General features: G+C 41.9%; 1 long non-coding RNA gene across 1 annotated transcript; it reads left to right on the forward strand.

Moving 5' to 3' along the window:
- Positions 1-112: 112 nt before the first annotated feature.
- LOC115089554 lies at positions 113-14,372 on the forward strand. Its single transcript, XR_003856161.1, has 4 exons — positions 113-355; positions 2,293-2,411; positions 13,330-13,468; positions 13,555-14,372. It is a non-coding gene; the product is annotated as an uncharacterized LOC115089554 (long non-coding RNA).
- The last annotated feature ends 3,703 nt before the right edge of the window (positions 14,373-18,075 follow it).

Consider the following 18,075-nt stretch of genomic DNA (forward strand, 5'->3'; position numbering starts at 1 on the left):
CTTTACTTTGTGAGTTCTCTCAAAGCCAGCATCCTTAGACAGGGTAGAAATAATTATATTTTGATTTCTATTAGCAAGATCTCCAGTCTCAGCAACATTGTAGACTGTGGAAGATTGGTGATGTGAGGCAGGTAGTCTTTTTTATTGATTTGGTTTGAGATAGAATAGTAGGTGAACCACAGTATCCTGAGTCTTCATGGTCAAGCATGGTAGATCAGGTCCAGTCTGCGCCATCAGGCAGCGTGAGCTATTCCTCGATCAGAAGCCACCAAAGCTTCACATCATTCCTGGGTCAGGGCTCTCTACCCAGCGTTCACAGGCAGCACTCTAAAAAATTATTATCCAGCAATCAAAGGTAAGTGCGCACCAACAAATTGTGACACAATTTTGGTAAACTGCACTTAAGAACATAAGAACATAAGAAAATGCCATACTGGGTCAGACCAAGGGTCCATCAAGCCCAGCATCCTGCTTCCAACAGTGGCCAATCCAGGCCTTAAGAACCTGGCAAGAACCCAAAAACTAAGTCTATTCCATGTTACCATTGCTAATGGCAGTGGCTATTCTCTAGGTGAACTTAATAGCAGGTAATGGGCTTCTCCTCCAAGAACTTATCCAATCCTTTTTTAAACACAGCTATACTAACTGCACTAACCACATCCTCTGGCAACAAATTCCAGAGTTTAATTGTGCATTGAGTAAAAAAGAACTTTCTCCGATTAGTTTTAAATGTGCCCCATGCTAACTTCATGGAGTGCCCCCTAGTCTTTCTACTATCCAAAAGAGTAAATAACCGATTCACATCACTTATGCAACATACATGGACACACAAGAGGTCAAAGTCATTGAGTTAAATCAGGTTAAAGATAAAAGTTGTAAATACTTATCTGGAGAATTCCAGAATTGCCTGAAGAGCCTGTAACATAAAGAATCAGATTTCTTAAATTAAAGTTGAAATTCAACATTTGTTCTCATTAAGAAGTAACTAACTGAGAAAATACTTCTCTGGCAATATCTTGGTAAGAAATAATCCTTCTACAGAAACCGGCAGTTTCTATTCCAAACTGTGTTAAGAATTAGAGTGAGAATCGCATATGGAAAATTGTTTTTGTGTGCCCGAAGTAAATTATTTCTCATTGAAATTATTGATATTATTGAAAGGTTTGTTTGTTCAATAATTACACTTGTTTCTAGAAGTGAAGAACCTAGAAAATTATCCATTTGCTAGCAAAATAAAATCCTTTAATTTAATTATAAAAGTGCCTCTGAAATCATTTTTTCTATTTTGATTTATGTTCTGGTGAAGATACTCTGGGTGTGCAGACTATCTCTATACCATCTTTAAAAGCAGAAACCCCAATAGCCTTACCATCTGGCTACAGACGTGACAGTGCTTGAGACAGTTTGGTGCCCAAGGGTGTTTACAATTATATGATGAAATGTCACCCTGCAGCAACAGCAGATTTTATTATAAGAACATAAGAAATTGACATACTGGGTCAGACTAAGGGCCTATCAAGCCCAGCATCCTGTTTCCAACAGAGGCCAAACCAGGCCACAAGTACCCGGCAAGTACCCAAACATTAAATAGATCTATTGCTTATTAATTAATAGCAGTTTATGGATTTTTCCTCTAGGAACTTATCCAAACCTTTTTTAAACCCAGTTACACTATGACATAACCACATCCTCTCACAATGAATTCCAGAGCTTAATTATGCACTGAGTGAGAGAGAATTTTCTTCGATTTGTTTTAAATGAGCTACTTGCTAACTTCATGGAGTGCCCCTAGTCCTTCTATTATCTGAGAGAGTAAATAACCGATTTACATTAAACTCTTCAAGTCCTTTTATGATTTTGTAGACCACTGTCATATACCCCTCAGTCGTCTTTTCTCCAACCTGAACCGAACTTCTTTAGCTTTTCCTCATAGGGGAGCTGCCCCATGCCCATTATCATTTTGGTTGCCCTTCTCTGCACTTTCTCCAGTGCAACCATATCTTTTTTGAGATGTGACGACCACAGGACATAAATAAACCAGTAAACCAACCAAGACAGCAACAACAAACAACAAAAAGAAACAGAGAGATCAAAACATTGTTCAGAAATGTTACTACCCTCCCCCAACATATTTTAATGCTTAAAGATATTAAAATCAATCCAGTGTTTTTTTTAACTTGCTAGCAAGAGCAGCAGCAGCACTAATTCAGCATTCAATATATAATCAACTTGTCATCTGAAGGAAAAATTATTAATGCACATAATTTGAAACTTGGCTTCTTGTTTTTCCAGAAAGACTGTGGTGACAGAGCAAAGTAATAAGGAAACAGGGACGAGCAGTCAGACTGAATAAGAAAGACTGCTTGCTAGCTCAGCTGGCTGTTCTCTCAGCTCGGTGATCGTCTGCTCAGGTTGGAGATTAAAAGTTGCAAGTTTGGACCATGATGTCCTTGCTTGGTGCAATGGGCTGTCGAGGACCTCAGTATCTTATGTGAGGGGGCCTTGCATGCTCTGCTTTGTGTCTAAAGATGGTACTTGCTGTGGTAGGGTTTTCTGTAAGAAAACCTCCTGTGTTCTTTCCTAATGTCCCTTGGTAAACGGGCCACTGTGAAATGCATATGCCTGCTCTATACAGCTCCAAGGTCACCTCTGTTTAGCGTGGTTTACAAAGCACACTTCATCTTTTACACTCTGCTGTCACACCGCAGAGAAAATGGCCTGGAAAGCTCCCGTTATGTGGAAGGAGCAGGGCGCGATGGTGTCAGCACAGTGTGGCCGGGGTTTGCCCTGCACAAGCAGCCATTCCTCAGGTACTTGTCAAGCCGAGCGAGTCTGGTGCTGCCAAGCTGACACCTTTCATGGGCAGAAAATTAATTGGAACAATTTCTGAAAGCTGAAACAGGTTTTTAAACTATTTATAATGCGATGGTAATAAAAATAATTACCCCTCTCCTTCAGCAAACATGAAACAACACACAACCGCCTAGTTGCCATGCTGGCTGGCTGTTGGCTTCATGAAGGAAGCTGCGCTGTCTTGAACAACCACAAAAGAGCAATTCGGATTTTGTAGCATGAACAAACACGAAAGCAAAGCAAGTTACATTTACAAGCATCAAAGATGATAAATCTGATGAATAAAGGCCCCACTTTCCTAGCCAGGGGTAATTATCATGTTTCTTCCATCCCTGAGAAAGATCTATAACTCATAAACTCTGTAGCTGTGAGTGAAGGAAACAATCATTTTGCTTCACTGTGGAAAAAAAAAAATCCTGTGCAGATAAAGTATCCTTTCAGATCTTGTACTTTGAACACAACCCCCTACCTGCACCCTTAATTTTGGAAGTGATTTATAATCCCGATAAGGACTGTAGGAGGTCTGCTCTTCCCTCAAGGACTGGCCAAACCTGGGGACGAGATTTAGATTCTGAAAGAAATGTTTCCCTTATGTTGACTGGCCAGAGCTGTCGCTGTAGTATCGGAAGATCTTCACTGTCCAAGACTTGGCCAGAGCTGGATTGTGAGAGACCATGAGCAACAGCGGTCCAGGAGCACAGATTGTCACGGCGGGAAAGGGGAGCGCTCCGCCTGTCACTGCAGTGAGGAACCGCGGAGCCGGACAAGTTATCCCCTGGACAAGTTATCCCCTTACCTCAGCATCCACCATTCATCGACTGAGGTGTACCACCAGCAAGGCAAGGGAGGAACCTTCACTCCTTTTTTCTGGATAAATAGTCTGGTTTTGTCAGTGCTTTCGACCTTATCCAAGGCAATAAAAAAGGGTTTTAGATTCTTAGCCATGACAGTATTACTATTGTTCCTAATCATAATGTGATAAACTACAGCACAAGGAGCTGAAATGTTATTCCCTTGTGAATAATATTGTGGAGGAGTTAGTGGAAAAAGTTTGCCTCGTTGTGGATGGTGCTAAGATCTGCAAACAAGAGTGGCATGCCCAAGGGAGCAGAGAGCATAACAAGTGATCTAACAGGCCAATGCAGACGCTTTCGCACTTCAACGCACATTTTCTGCCTGCAAGAGTTTACTACCAACGCAGCAAGGGCCTTTACGCACAGAAAATGTGAGTCCCTAAATGGAAGTGCTGCTTAGCACCCTCACGTGGAAATCCCATGCAAATGAGGACATTAAGTAGTACTTTACGATGCAGAGAGGAATGTTGGCTCAGCCTGGATTTTCATAATGCTGGAAAATTAATTCCGGGGCAGAGATAGAAGTAAGATTCCAGCACTACTGCGCTGGCCCTTCAAAATCACCCCAAAAAAGTTAAAAAAAAAAAATCAGGAACAGTTCAACCGTACATACTAATCCGTCTAAGAAGCAGTGGCAAATTGTGACCAAATAACCGGGTAAATGCTGACTTATCCAGCTAAGTGGCGACAGCTGCCACTTAGCTGGGTAAGTACTCTCCTCCATATCAGACACTTTCCCAAGTTAAAATGTGCGTTTGAACTATGTCGAATGTACATCTGAGGGTCAATGCACTTTTTTTTAAAACTCCCAATGCATTAGCATATCATTAGCTTGCTGCATTAGGAGTTTAAAAAATGTTATCTGAGAGTTAAAACTGTAGGCTGAAATCCAATGCACAGTGTTTCAGCACCCAGATTTCTGCACCGGCCTGTAAGATAGCTCTAGGAATCGTCAGTTACCTGGAACCTAAGCTTTAATAGTGTAAAAAGAAATGCAGTTAGCGTGTTGGGTGTTGGGTAGAGAAATCAAAGTACACAACAGAAGCTGAGCTACTGCTGTCCACAAACAGGAAGGAAGCCATGGAGTGATTATATCCAGTAATTTCAAGGTAGCGAGAAAGTGGCCAGAGTCAGAGGCATGGTAGGGTGCACAGGGAGAGGAATTATTAGTAGAAAAAAAGAAAATGATTATACCGTAGATCATGAGTGAGACCTCTCCTGTGTCCAGTTCTGGAGGTCATGCCCCTAGAAGGATATAGACAAAGTGGAGGCCATACAGAGGCAGGCTACTAAAATGATGTAGAGTCTGTCCCAGAAGCCTGTGAGATGATATTTGTAGATGTAATTATGTAGATCATAGAAGAAAGGTGAAATGGGAAATTATTACTACTATTATTATATAATAGTCACATTTAAATATCCATTTTGGAGTCTGGCACCGATGAGGGAGGGGTAAGATTAAGAGGGAATGGGACTGAAGAGGCGATTGAAGGGAAATTGTTTAGAAATACAGTTTAACTGGGTTTAAAATGGGATTAAATTAAACAGATTAATGGACCTGAGCTCAGTCACAGGCTATGAAACAGAAGTCAAGGACGTCACCCCAGCTTGGATGCATTTCTAAACTAGGTCTTCTGGTCACTGGATGGGCATGACTGTGGATGGACAACTCTACTGGATTCTGGACAATAGGGACCTTTGGCCTGATCTAATTTGGAAGTTCTTAGGTTTATTTTAAAAATTTATATATCACCTCCTTGATCAACTGAACATTCAAAGCGGTTTACAAGGGCAGTATCACATGCTTTAAAACTACAAAACATAAAAAAAAAGAACAAATTAAACTAGGCTATGTAACCCAAAGCCTCACCAACCATGAATCAATCCAAACTATAAAAACCTTAAAAACATGTAACCAAGCCCCCTCCCCTACTAAGAAAATGACCTGTTCCTATGATAACGTTTAAGGGGTTTATACATATGAACTTTGGTTTCACAGAACAGCACAAAGAAAGAATTTTTGAACTGTATTTAGCTTTTGAGAGTCTGCATGAGTATTGCCAGGGGCAGTGACATCATCATTTATCATTTTCCAGCCATGATCAATATGGGTTTTTTTTCCTCATATCCCATGGATTATTGGCCCTTTACTGCTGAGGCATTATAATCTATAATAATAATAAATGAACTTTTGTTTGAAAGTGTTGAGTCAGTAAAATCTGCAGTGACCAGAAATGCTGCTTCTTAAGCCTAGTTTCTACTTTGCTGATGAGTTTGAGAGGAGGAAACTGGTGGTGTTGGGTAGGAAGGCAAAGGCCACAATTTGGTTAAATTGTTCTCAGTGATCCGTGTACCATTTAAGGTGTATGGTGATTTCATTTTACTTTTTGAAGTATTCATGATGAGAGCTGAAGGACTCCACTATTGTACTAAATAGGATAGTTACATGTTGCTCTAATAACTGTATACTGCTTTGCCATGTCTATGATCATTTTACTGGTGCATGTTTGAGAAATGCTTAATAAAAATGTAATTATAAAAAAAGGAAGGCAAAGGCCACTGTGATCCCAGAATTGCAGTACGGATTGGCCTACTGGGGGATTGGGCATCCCCCGGTGGGCCGGTTGCACTGGTCACGTGGTCTTCATCTCAGCTCCTGCTGAGGGATTGCCATGGAACAAGGTCTTTTGTGGGACCATGACAACCGATGCGGCCCGAGGGACGTATCGGTGGGGCTGCGACAGAGCCCAACCCGATGCAGCCCCCAAGGGAGGTGTTGGTGGGGCCACAGTGGAGTCCAACCTGTCATGGCCTGAGGGAGGTGTTGGCGGGGCTGCGACAAAACCCAACCCATCACAGTCTGAGGGAGATGTCAGCGGGGGCACGATGGAGCCCAACGTGGCCCGAAGAAAGGCCTACAGGCTCAGCAGGAGGATGCATCTGATGGTTGGAGTGTCGCTTGCTCCCACTTCCCCTCTGGCAGTAAATGAGCAGCGTAGGAGCGGCCAAGGCCCAGAAGAAAGGAGGATGCCTGAGAGGTGTGTGTGAATATGAGAGAAAGCGCCACCATCGTGTATGAAAGAGAGAGAGCCTGAATATGTGCATGAGAGTGAGTCTGTATGTGTGTATGAAAGAGAGAGAGCTTGCAAGTGTTTAAGGAGAGAGAGCTTGAATGTGTGCATGAGATAAAGCACACATTCAAGCGCCTACATGTGTATGAGAGAGAGAGTGCACCTACATGTCTGCATGAGAGAACCTGCATGTATGCGTGAGAGCCTGCATGTCTGTACGAGAGCACCTCCATGTGTGCATGAGAGAATGAGAGACTGCATGTGTCTGAGAGAGAGAGTGCCTATGTGTGTGAAGGAAAGAGAGAAGATAAAGTTTGTGTGGCATTCTTCACCCAAATCCACAACAATCTTTGGAAAATCAAAGATGCCAGATATTTATTTATTTAACGGTATGGAGAACTGGAGATTTTTTTAGCTATTATTATTTTTTTTAATTTAAAATTTTGGGGTTTAAGTAACTTGGCCGGATATAACTTATCCAGCTAAATTACACGGTATATTCAGCGGTACGGCTATGTCGCTGAATATACGCATATATATTTGTACTTAGCCATATCAGTTATGACCGTATAATGTAGCTGGTAAACTTATGTGGCTAAGACTGAATATTGCTACTTAGTTGCATAAGTTATGAGGCTAAGTCACTGCACCCACTGCCTGACCACAACTTATGCAGTTAACATTTTAGCTGTATAAGGGACTTATGTGGCTAAGAATCAGCCACTAAATGTAAGCACATATTCAGCGGCCACTACTTACCCACACAATTCCCACTTATCCAGCTAAGTAGTACTAAACAAGCTGTGGGGTACATTTTAAAACACAGCGCGCGCGCGTACTTTTGTTCGTGCACCAGGCGCGAACAAAAGTATGCCGGATTTTATAAGATACACGCGTAGCCGCACGTATCTTATAAAATCCGGGGTCGGCGCGCAAGGGGGTGCACATTTGTGCAACTTACGCACGCGCCGAGGCCTGCGCGCGCTGCCCATTCCCTCCACCTTCTCCCACCATCCCCTCCCTTCCCCTACCTAACCCACCCCCCGGCCCTATCTGTCGCGAAAGTTACGCCTGCCAGGCCAGCTGCCACGCACAATGTTCTGGTCTGGGGGCTGGTCCGGAGGCTGCGGCCATGCCCCCGGAACGCCCCCGGGCCAAAACCACACCCACGGCGCCGTCCCCGATGACATGTGGATCGCAACACGCCCCCCCCAGGAAAGCTCCAGGACTTACTTGTGTCCCGAGGCTTTGCGCGCGCCGGAAGCCTATGCAAAATAGGCTCGGCGCGCGCAGGGGCGATTTAAAAGGGTTACGTGCGTACCTTATCGGGCGGATTTTAAATGTCCTGCTCTTGTAAATCCGCCTGGATTTACGCGAGCAGGGCCCTCGCGCGCCGGCGCGCCTATTTTGCATAGGCCGCTGGCGCGCGCAGAGCCCCAGGACGCGCGTAAGTCCCGGGGTTTTTTTAAGGGGGCATGTCGGGGCAGGGACGAATGATGCGGCGTTTCGGGGGCGGGATGCAGCATTTCGGGGGTGGGACTGGGGGCGTGGTGCCGGCCCGGGGGCGTGGTCGAGGCCTCCAGACCAGCCCCCGGGTCGGATGACGGCGTGCCAGCACTCTGCTGGCGCGCGTAGATTTATGTCTGCTTCTAGCAGGCTTAAATCGAGGGACAAAGGTAAGGGGGGGTTTAGATAGGGCCGGGGGGGGGTGGGTTAGGTAGGGGAAGGGAGGGGAAGGTGAGGGGAGAGCGAAAGAAAGTTCCCTCCGAGGCTGCTTTGATTTCGGAGCGGCCTCGGAGGGAACGGAGGCAGGCTGCGCGGCTCGGCGCGCGCAGGCTGCCCAAAATCGGCAGCTTTGCACGCGCCGATCCAGGATTTTATAAGATACGCATGGCTATGCGCGTATCTTATAAAATCCAGTGTGCTTTTGTTTGCGCCTGCTGCGCGAACAAAAGTACACGATCGCGCTCTTTTTTAAAATCTACCCCTCAGTGCGTAACTCTTTTAAAATCCGGCCCTTTGAATATTGGGCCCCCTATGTTTGTTGGCTGTTTGATATAGTCAGTCTTTTCATGGTTTTAATATTATGAATGATGTCTTATATCTCTTGATTTTATTGCTTGATGTTTTGTGAGGAGTGATTGTTTCTGTTTATCCATTGTTGCACTGCATAATACAGTTGGACTTGTGCTTACCAGAGCATGTTTCTGAGAGAGAGAGAACGAGTGAGCCAATGAACATATGTTTGAGAAAGAGGACTATGTAAGCTAGTGGGCCTGTGTGTGAGTATAAAAGACAGCGATTGAGCCAGTGGGCATGTGTGTGAGCATGTACATAAGAGAGCATGAGTGAGTTAGTGAACATGTGTATGAACAAGAGCATGAATGTGACACAGTGAGCATATCTGTGAGAGAGAGCATGTGAGCCAGTGAGCATGTACGAGAGACAGCATGTGATCTAGTGAGCATGTGTGTGAGCGAGAATATAAGGGAGTTTGTGTGAGAATGAACATGTGTGTTAGGGAAAGAAGAAAGTTGTGCATATCTCCCAACCCTTACTAATCCATGACAATCTCAGGGTTACTGGAATCTAAAGTTCCCAGGAATAGAGCAGGGGATTTATTTTAGCTTTAATTTTAATTATGGGGTGTTGTTTGCTGTGTCTGCTATTTTGAATCATTTTATTGATGTTTGGGAAATTAAAAAAACAATGTTATGTTTGTAATCGTTGGATGTTCTTTTCATCAGCTGTTTTGAAATATTCTTTTTATGAGTTTGGATTTACTATTATGATTGATGCTTTAAATTTCTTGATGTTATTGTTTGATGTTTAATGAGGAATGATATTTGTTTTTCCATTGGCTTGTTGCGGTTTCAAGTTCAGTTTTTGATTCCATGTTTCTATTTGGATTTTATCATCTCTTCATTTTGTATTTGGTGAGGGTCTATCTGTGTTCTACATGTGTGACTAAGGCGAAGTATTCAGCTAACCAGACTTGTGGGGTGGCCCCAACCGATTTGCATGGATGTAATGGGGGTCTACAGCTTTGTTTACTCACTGCTGGTCTAGAGTACGCTCTATTTCTTAGTTATTTAGGAAAAATGGGAAATTTATTTTGGAGATATTTGGGCTTAATTCTGCCAGGTTTCGCAGTCGACTTGGCGTGTTGATGCATTTGCTGCAGAGAAAGTGCACAAGGGAGTCAGATACCCTGTGGGCCAGTTTTGAAAAAATCCCCCGGGCTGATATTTTCCTGCAATCCGCCCCTGGTCAGAGACAAGCTGGGCTGCTTGTGATTAAACTTTGATCCCAAAGCATTCTGGTAGTTGTGTGCACACAAGACTGAGTGGAGGTGGACAAGGTCAGGAGTGGATGCACTGGCACCTATCCGGGGGGGGGGAGGTATAGAATGTATGGAAAAGGCTAAGCACGCTGTATGTACAACCTTCCCAAAGAAACTGGCTTTCTGAGATACTTAGGAATCTTCTTATTTTATTTTTCCAAGGAATGTATCGGTATTTATTGTAATGAACATAAATGGAACATAAATGGGAGAACAATCAGCGGGGGAAAAATAGCTAATTTTTCCTTCTCCTGATTTTCTCTTAATTTTATTCCTTATAATAAAAACCAATAAATTCCTGAGAAACTTAAATAAAAACTGAAAACAAAGATTCCTTGATATAGTTAAAAAAAAAAAAAAAAAAAAAAAAGATTGTCAGTTTATAAAGTCAGCTGATGTCACTTGGAAGTGGGCAGGGTGATCAGTTGTCAAACTGTTAAACTTGGAGGGGTCTTTAGCAGTGCGCCATCGCTTTTCAGGCTCTCTCTGCATGCCCTTCAGCCTCTACTTTTAAGTTTTGCAGCACCGATGTTCCCGCCTGGTCCCGCCTCCACCTCTGCAGGCCTTTGCACGTGTGTTGGCGTGCCTGTGTGTAGGTGGCTGGGGGCAGGAAGGAGTGAACTGCTCTGTTAGAAGATTTCCAGGAGCACTTCTGAGTAGCACCAGTCTATCCAGTTTAATTTACTTCACTGTGTGACGAAGTGTCAGCACTAGGAAACTCGGGCTGATGCCAATGCAAAATATCCCCCCCTCACAAGGCAAGGCATTTCAATTACCATATAGTGTTTGCTACTGAGTGGATTTATCAAACCAGACCTATAAAACAAATTGAATAATCTTGTGGTTCAGGCCTATAAAATTTAAGCATGATAATTGAAAGTACTCTGAGAAAGTAAAGACAGTGGGGAAAAATACTTTAATATGCTACAAGGGAGCAGACTGTTCCTCTGGTCTCTTCCCGCCACTGCTCTCTTCTTCTTTTTCATTTCCTACTTAAATAATTTTATCGGAGTGGCAACGCTAAAGAGACTTTCTAGAGCATTCACTCCATAGGAACTCATCCTACTGGTCAAGTAACAGAACCCCCTTAGCCGCAGCTCTTTTTTCCCCGAGCCCCACAGGGAATGCCCAGACGCATGGTGGTGCCCCAGTCCACCTAACCTGCTCTTGGAATCTCCTTTCCATACTGTGGCTCTGAGCTATCCATGTACCTGCCCTCATCACCACACAGCCAGTCAGGTTTTCAGCACATCTGCAGTGTAGCGGGTCACCAATGCATGCGAATATCTCTCGTGCATAATTCATTGTGAGCATTGTTAAAAACCGCAACCGCCTGCAGCCTCTGAGGCCCAGAGTTGGCCGCCCTGGTTTTATGGTCTCTCTTGCTTGGCAATGCTCATTCCATTGCGGTCTGCTAAATAAGAATGCCTGGTTTAATGGGAGCTAGAAAAATCAGCATAGGCTAAAGGTTTCACTCACTAGATGGACTACGTTGAGGGGGACTATATGAAAGGTGTTCTAGTAGCCCAGAGATTTGAGGGGACATCACAGACCCCATTGCTGGGAAGGCACCAACTGATACCAGGGCTGAGTCCTTAATTCATTCTCCTAAAATCTGGCATGGATTCTTCCACCAGGGGAGGAGGGTGGGGGCAGAATTAACAAAGGATCAAGGCATTTAAATGAAACAGTTCAGGAAGATCCTGTACACAGTTTGGCAGGGCTGGGTTTAAGCTAATGGCACCCATAGGCAGATGACTTAAGATAAGGGGTTCCCTCCTTTCTCTCTTCCTGGCAAGCAGAGAGCAGCAGGGGAATTGCAGTTTTTGGACACCTTCAAAATCTGGCACCCAAGTCACGTGCTTATTCCTAAATCCTGCCCTGATGTTTGATGCTCCAAAAAGTAAACAGTCTGTGTTAGAAAGCTGCAATTTATACATTCTTTCAACAAGGAAAATAAAATCCTCCAAAACAGGTAAAGAAATTTCACAAGGGGGCCTTCAAATCCTCTCTTGTGTATCTTCCTGGGATGCCTTCATGTGTGTCCCTTGGGTTTAAGGGTCTCTCAGAAACAGGCTGGGCTCCCTCACTCCCGAGGACACTATTTCGGTAAATCTGATTTATATTCTGCCTTTTGTGTCTGGTCAGCCTTCTCAAAGGGGTAACCAGAACCGCACACTATGCTCAAGATGTGGTCACATGATGGATCAATGCAGAGGCAATATTATATTTTATTGTATTCTTCAATCCTTTTTGGATCATTTCGAATATCCTATTTATTTATTTTAAAAATATTTATAACCTGTAAGCTCCAAGATTTGCAGTGGGTTACAAAAATACATTCATAATCAGATGATATAATAAAACATGAAATGGAAATATATATAAAACCAAATACACAAAATAAACAAGTACATAAAACAGATTAAAATAAATGAAAACAATAAATCATGCACATACAATCATTTCTGTGTCTCTGAAAATTTGAGGTTGTGGTCTGCATAATATAGCAACAATATATAAACTAAAAAATGTCTGTGGAACATAGTATGTTACTTGTCTATCATAAATGCCTTTTTAAATAATCAAATTTTAAGAGCTTTCATGAACTCCTTCACATCAGTGCCGTAGGAGGGGTCCTGCCACTGGGAAAGCTCTTTCTTCAAGGCAAGTCAATTTAGAAGATGGAATATCAAGTAGACCTTTATGTGCAGATCCAAGTGCTCATGATGGTTTGACTGCTGCTACACATAGCCAAGGATTTCAATGTCTTGTCCACAAGGATAAAAGGTCTTTTCCCCGTGTGATGACTCCCAGTACAGAATCCAGCATTATGCGACTGTAGATAGGATTAATTTTTGCACTTTCCCACATTAAATTTTGTCTGCCATTCAGATGCCCAAGCTCCTACTCTCACAAGGTCCATCTGCAGTTCCTCACAATCTGCTGCTGTTCTAACAAATTTCTGAACACATTCCTGAAACAATATTGAAAATGTAATAATAAAAATGCACACTTTTCTCTTATTTTGTGTTATGTGATGTGATATAGAGAAAATAGTTCTGTTCAGCCCTGTGAGTATGCCTTGTACGGTTATCAGATAGTATTTAGTAAATATATGGTGGATTTGAGATTTAGGGATACAACTAAGGTATGGTTATACTCTTTGTAGCCTCATATTTCAGATGTGAATGTTGGTATGTTATAGATTCTCATTGAAGAGACCTTAATGAAACACGGTCTTTGGAAACGCTGGTGGTGAATGGTTAGAAAACTTTTGAAGAAAATGGGAAGCAGAAGAAGATTGATGCAGCTTGAGTCATAAATTGAGTATAAACATCGTTGAGGTAAATATTAGGTTAATGGATGTTCATGGTGAATGTGTTTGGCGATTTGGGGTTTTAAGAGTAATATGTATGTTTGGCTTTCTCAGTGGTTGCAGTCCCCCTGAGGAAGCAAACGCATGTGAAACAAGGGCCACTTGTCGGGGTTAGACCATGCCAATACAAGCAAGTTTAATACGGAGGTTTCCAAGATAAAGAATTACATGAGAAGAGCCAGTTTTCAAGATGTTGAAGATTTATACAAATATAGTATGCATTCAAGCATAGAATAGATTGTAAGTGGACATGTCCACAGGGAATAAGGTTAATATTACATTGGATGCAGATTATAATACTGTATGATTCATGGTAAATACATTAGCTGGCTTTATTGTGTATTCTGACAATTTTAAAGTGTGAATGAGTGTGAGTGCGAGTATGGTTTTATATTTCTGAACACATTCCTGAAACAATATTGAAAATGTAATAATAAAAATGCACACTTTTCTCTTATTTTGTGTTATCTAACAAATTTGAATACATTTACTCTTATCTGCAAATCTGATCACCTCACACCTCATTCCCTTTCTAGATCATTTATGAACAGCACCAGCCCAGTAATATGCCTGGGCCCTCCACTAATGACCTTTCACCATTTGGGAAACAGACCATTTAGTCCCACGCTTTGTTTCCTATCTTTTAACCAGTCACCAGTCCATAATAGGACACTGCCTCCTAGCCGATGACTTTTTAATAAGTAACAGCAGTATTGGAGTCTTCTGTTGAAGGGGGTTACCTCACAGCTACTTTGTTTGGGTGCTGAGATTTTTTTATTCCAAAATAAGGAGGTCTTGTTTTATGATAAAGCTCAGGGTTTACCCTGAGCTGACTAAGCTGACTCTGGTTAAATGCAGATTTGTTTTTTAGTTTTCAGCAGTGTCTTGTTCTTTGGTAGCTGATTTTTTAAAACATTTCTTGTTAATTCTGTTATTCAGTATGGTGGTAATTGCTTCTTTTTTTTTTTTTTTTTTGAGATGATCAAACTGTCGAAGTCTGTGAAGGTGCAGGAATCTGAACCCATCACTACATTCTGATTTGTTGGTTGAGGGATGGGAATTTTTTCGATGTTGTTTTTTTTCACCTCCTCATTATTTCTTTGACTCTTTTCCCTGCTTTTCGTGCACTTTAATATCTGAGGGGTTAATTTATGTATTTTGTAATGATTTAGTTTCTTTTATACTTAAATTATTAATCCTCTGGATACATTTATTGTCAGTATTTTTTATGTTTATATTTGATTACAAATGCATAAATAATAATAATAAAAACAGATATAAACTCAGGTCCACCTTTCTATTAACCAACGGCCATGCTCAATTCAATTTTTTTATTTTCGGTGAGTTCAAATCCTACTCTCCCTCTGATGCTGTGTGATACATCACTTTATTCCCCTGGGTCTCAGTTAAACTACCTGCACTGGATTATAATATCAGTACCGATATTTGTCATAGTTTCCTTTGTACGCTGTCACGATGAGCAGGTACTAAAAGTGCCAAAATAATTTCTACCCCAGAGGTGGCCGTATGCGGTTTTTCAAGTATTAAATTATAAAACATCTTGGGATGCTTTCTGGAGCGAAAGGTCCAAAACAAACTTTACTAAACGTATTAATGACGGGAATTTAGTTTATTTATTTATTTAGCGAGTTTTATATACCATCGTTCGGTTTTGCCATCACAACGGTTTACAAAGTTTCGATGTTAACAGAGTGTTCAAAAGATGCGTGCGAGAGTTAACATAGTTATTATAGGCATTATAAAGGTAGTTTGGATGTCGAGCTATACATGTTATATTACGTGCTTACATTGGTTCTACATGGTTACATAGAGTAGGTAGGGAGGGAAGTAGTGAAAGAGAGTCATTGGGTATTTTGGTAGGCTTTGGTGAACATGCAATAAATCACTTCTCTCTCGGTACCTGGTCCACTGACTTATTTATTTATAAAAATTTATATACCGTCGTTTAGAAACTACCATCACAACGGTTTACATAAGCACTTAAATAGAAGTGCAATTAATAAATGAGTAAAATATAGCATTAATCCATTACAAAATAATAAACAATGTAATCAAAAAGTATTCTAAAATACATTCTAAAATACAATTTAAATAAAACATTCTAAAATACATTAAGAAATGAATAAGGAAGAGAATCAAGATCATGCCCAAGTCATCTCGGCTGGAATGCCAGTCCCTTGCGTCATAATTCTGAGATCTCAACCGGCGTGTGGAAACAGACGTGTTCCTTCCAAAAGCGGCTGCGTCTAAATGAACTCCTTGTAAACACAGCTCAGTCAGCGCGCTAATTGCCAGCCTCCACAGCAGTACCTACTTCATTATTTCTTAATAAGTCATGAGAATGACGGCTGTGTTCAGAGCGTTTGTCATCAGCCCGCCACTTACAGACCGAGGAAAGCTCATGTCTCTGCTAAGGGAGATGAGACGATTGCTGCTATCCTACCTGGCAGTCAGCCATGGAGATGGAGCACATCAGTGTATCTTACACACTTGTGTTTGCATAACAAGTCAAAAGATATGGCAGGCCATGCGAAACTAACACATTTTCAGTCTGTTTTCTAGTCTCAAAAATTGATTTTCTCCTCTTAAAAAAATGTGGCACCCAGAGTAGGGGTTGTAGATGAGTGCAGAGGGGCTACCGGCAGATGCCTAACTGACACAAACAATACTTCTTATGAAAATAGCACAAAGGAACCACATTTTCTCCAAACTAACATTCTATGAATTGATTCCCCCTATTCTTAAATGGGCTAATTTCAAACCACCATGTGGAAAATGGCAACATTTCAACTTTTAAATCTTTTCACCTATTGCCCTTAGTGGTCTCTACTGCCCCATCCCTTCCCAGGCAGTGATGCCCAGATGGTAAAGTACCCCTTAGTGACCCCAGGGCTGGAGGGCAGCAACCTTTCAAGTATAGACTCAGTGCCATGAGCAGATGCCAGTGTCTTCCCTTCCCAGCTCTGAGCGTGGCACACCAGCCTGACCAGGCCCAATATTCTCAAATACAAAAAAATAAGGAATCAGTTAAACAATAAAAACAAAGAATCTTAATAATAAATCATAGAAACACAGTAACCAATTACATCAATACAAAACAATTCACAAACTGACCATACATATTCCAAAATAACGTAACTGATTATTGAATCCTTTGTTTTATTTTATTTGGTATGATCTTGTTCCGTTCTTCATGTGAGCACATTGATGTATAAATATCTTTGTTTTTTATGTATATTTATTTTATGAATGTTTTATTTGTATCCCGCCTTGATCGACAGGAGAACGCTGGTAATAAATCTTTTTAATATATAAATAAATGCCCACTCCCACCTGGCACATAGCCCTTTAGGGCATTAATAAATGACAGCTGACAAATTAAAGCAGATACTAGAGAAGCCACCAATCACTAGTAGCTCTAGCCTAACGCCCAAGAAAAGAGTCAACATTTTAACAATTTTTACAAAGGAAGTAGTTCAAATTTTATGTCTTTTGGGAGGGGAGGCAGGAAGCAATGGAAGGATCTATTGTGAGCCACTGCAAATCTAATATTGTGTCTTGATGGAATAATCAACAGCTTCTCATCCTGCAATCTCGAGGATCAACACTGGAACCTACCAGAAAGGTTTGTCTCTGAGACACAACCAGACCATCAAAAATCTTAAAAATTAGTCAGACACAAGGTCTGAAATTGAGCAATTGGTAGGCAGTGTAACTGCTCAAAGTGAGAAGAAATATAATCCCTCAGGCCACATCCAACTAGAACATAAGCTGCCGCGTTCTGGTCCGACTACAACTGCTTCAGTGTGTTCGTGGTCAGCCTCACAAATAAATATGTTAGAGTTGAAAAAATCAGAAGTTTTAAAGTAAGGCTTCAGCTTTTTCACCAGCTGAAGTTGCCAAAAGGCAGTTCTAGAAACTTTGGTAATATGAAACTGCAGGATTAAATTGTTCTCCCAAAATAATTACAAGATGTTCCATTCAATAAAAGCTAACTCAAAGGTGATGATCTAGTCCCCTTCACTCATAAATCCAGATGTGGTCCAGGCACTAAGTTTTGGTCCTACGTCACTAATAATAATGCCTTTTATTTTGGTCCAGTATTGCCACTTAGCCTCTACTTTTGGTTCTTGTTATGCTTGAAACATAGAAATAGAGAAATGGTGGCAGAAAAGGACCACATGATCCACCTAGTCTGCCCAGAAAGCTTATGCCAGTATCTGCTGCACTGTGCAGGTTACCCCCATATTTATCAGTTTACCAGACCATAAAAGTTAGGGCCCTCGGATGCTGTTTGAATCCAATTTCCCTTAACCGTTGTCATGAGTGCTCCCATGAACTGCCGCACTTACCATGCAGGCTGGACCTTCCCCGCTGGCTCCTGACGCAGTGCAGTCCCTCCTGGCCTCTTCATGGAAGGCCACTGTGCTCCAATTTGGTGAGACACCACCAATGCTTAAAGTGGCAGGCTGCCACTGACTCCAGCTGGCCCCGCTTCTCCTAGAGCACACACACGCGCCTGACGTCGCCCTACTTAAATAGCCTGCGGCGAGA

This window comes from Rhinatrema bivittatum, chromosome 4 (genome assembly GCF_901001135.1).
Source record: "Rhinatrema bivittatum chromosome 4, aRhiBiv1.1, whole genome shotgun sequence".
In the NCBI taxonomy this organism is placed as follows: domain Eukaryota; kingdom Metazoa; phylum Chordata; class Amphibia; order Gymnophiona; family Rhinatrematidae; genus Rhinatrema; species Rhinatrema bivittatum.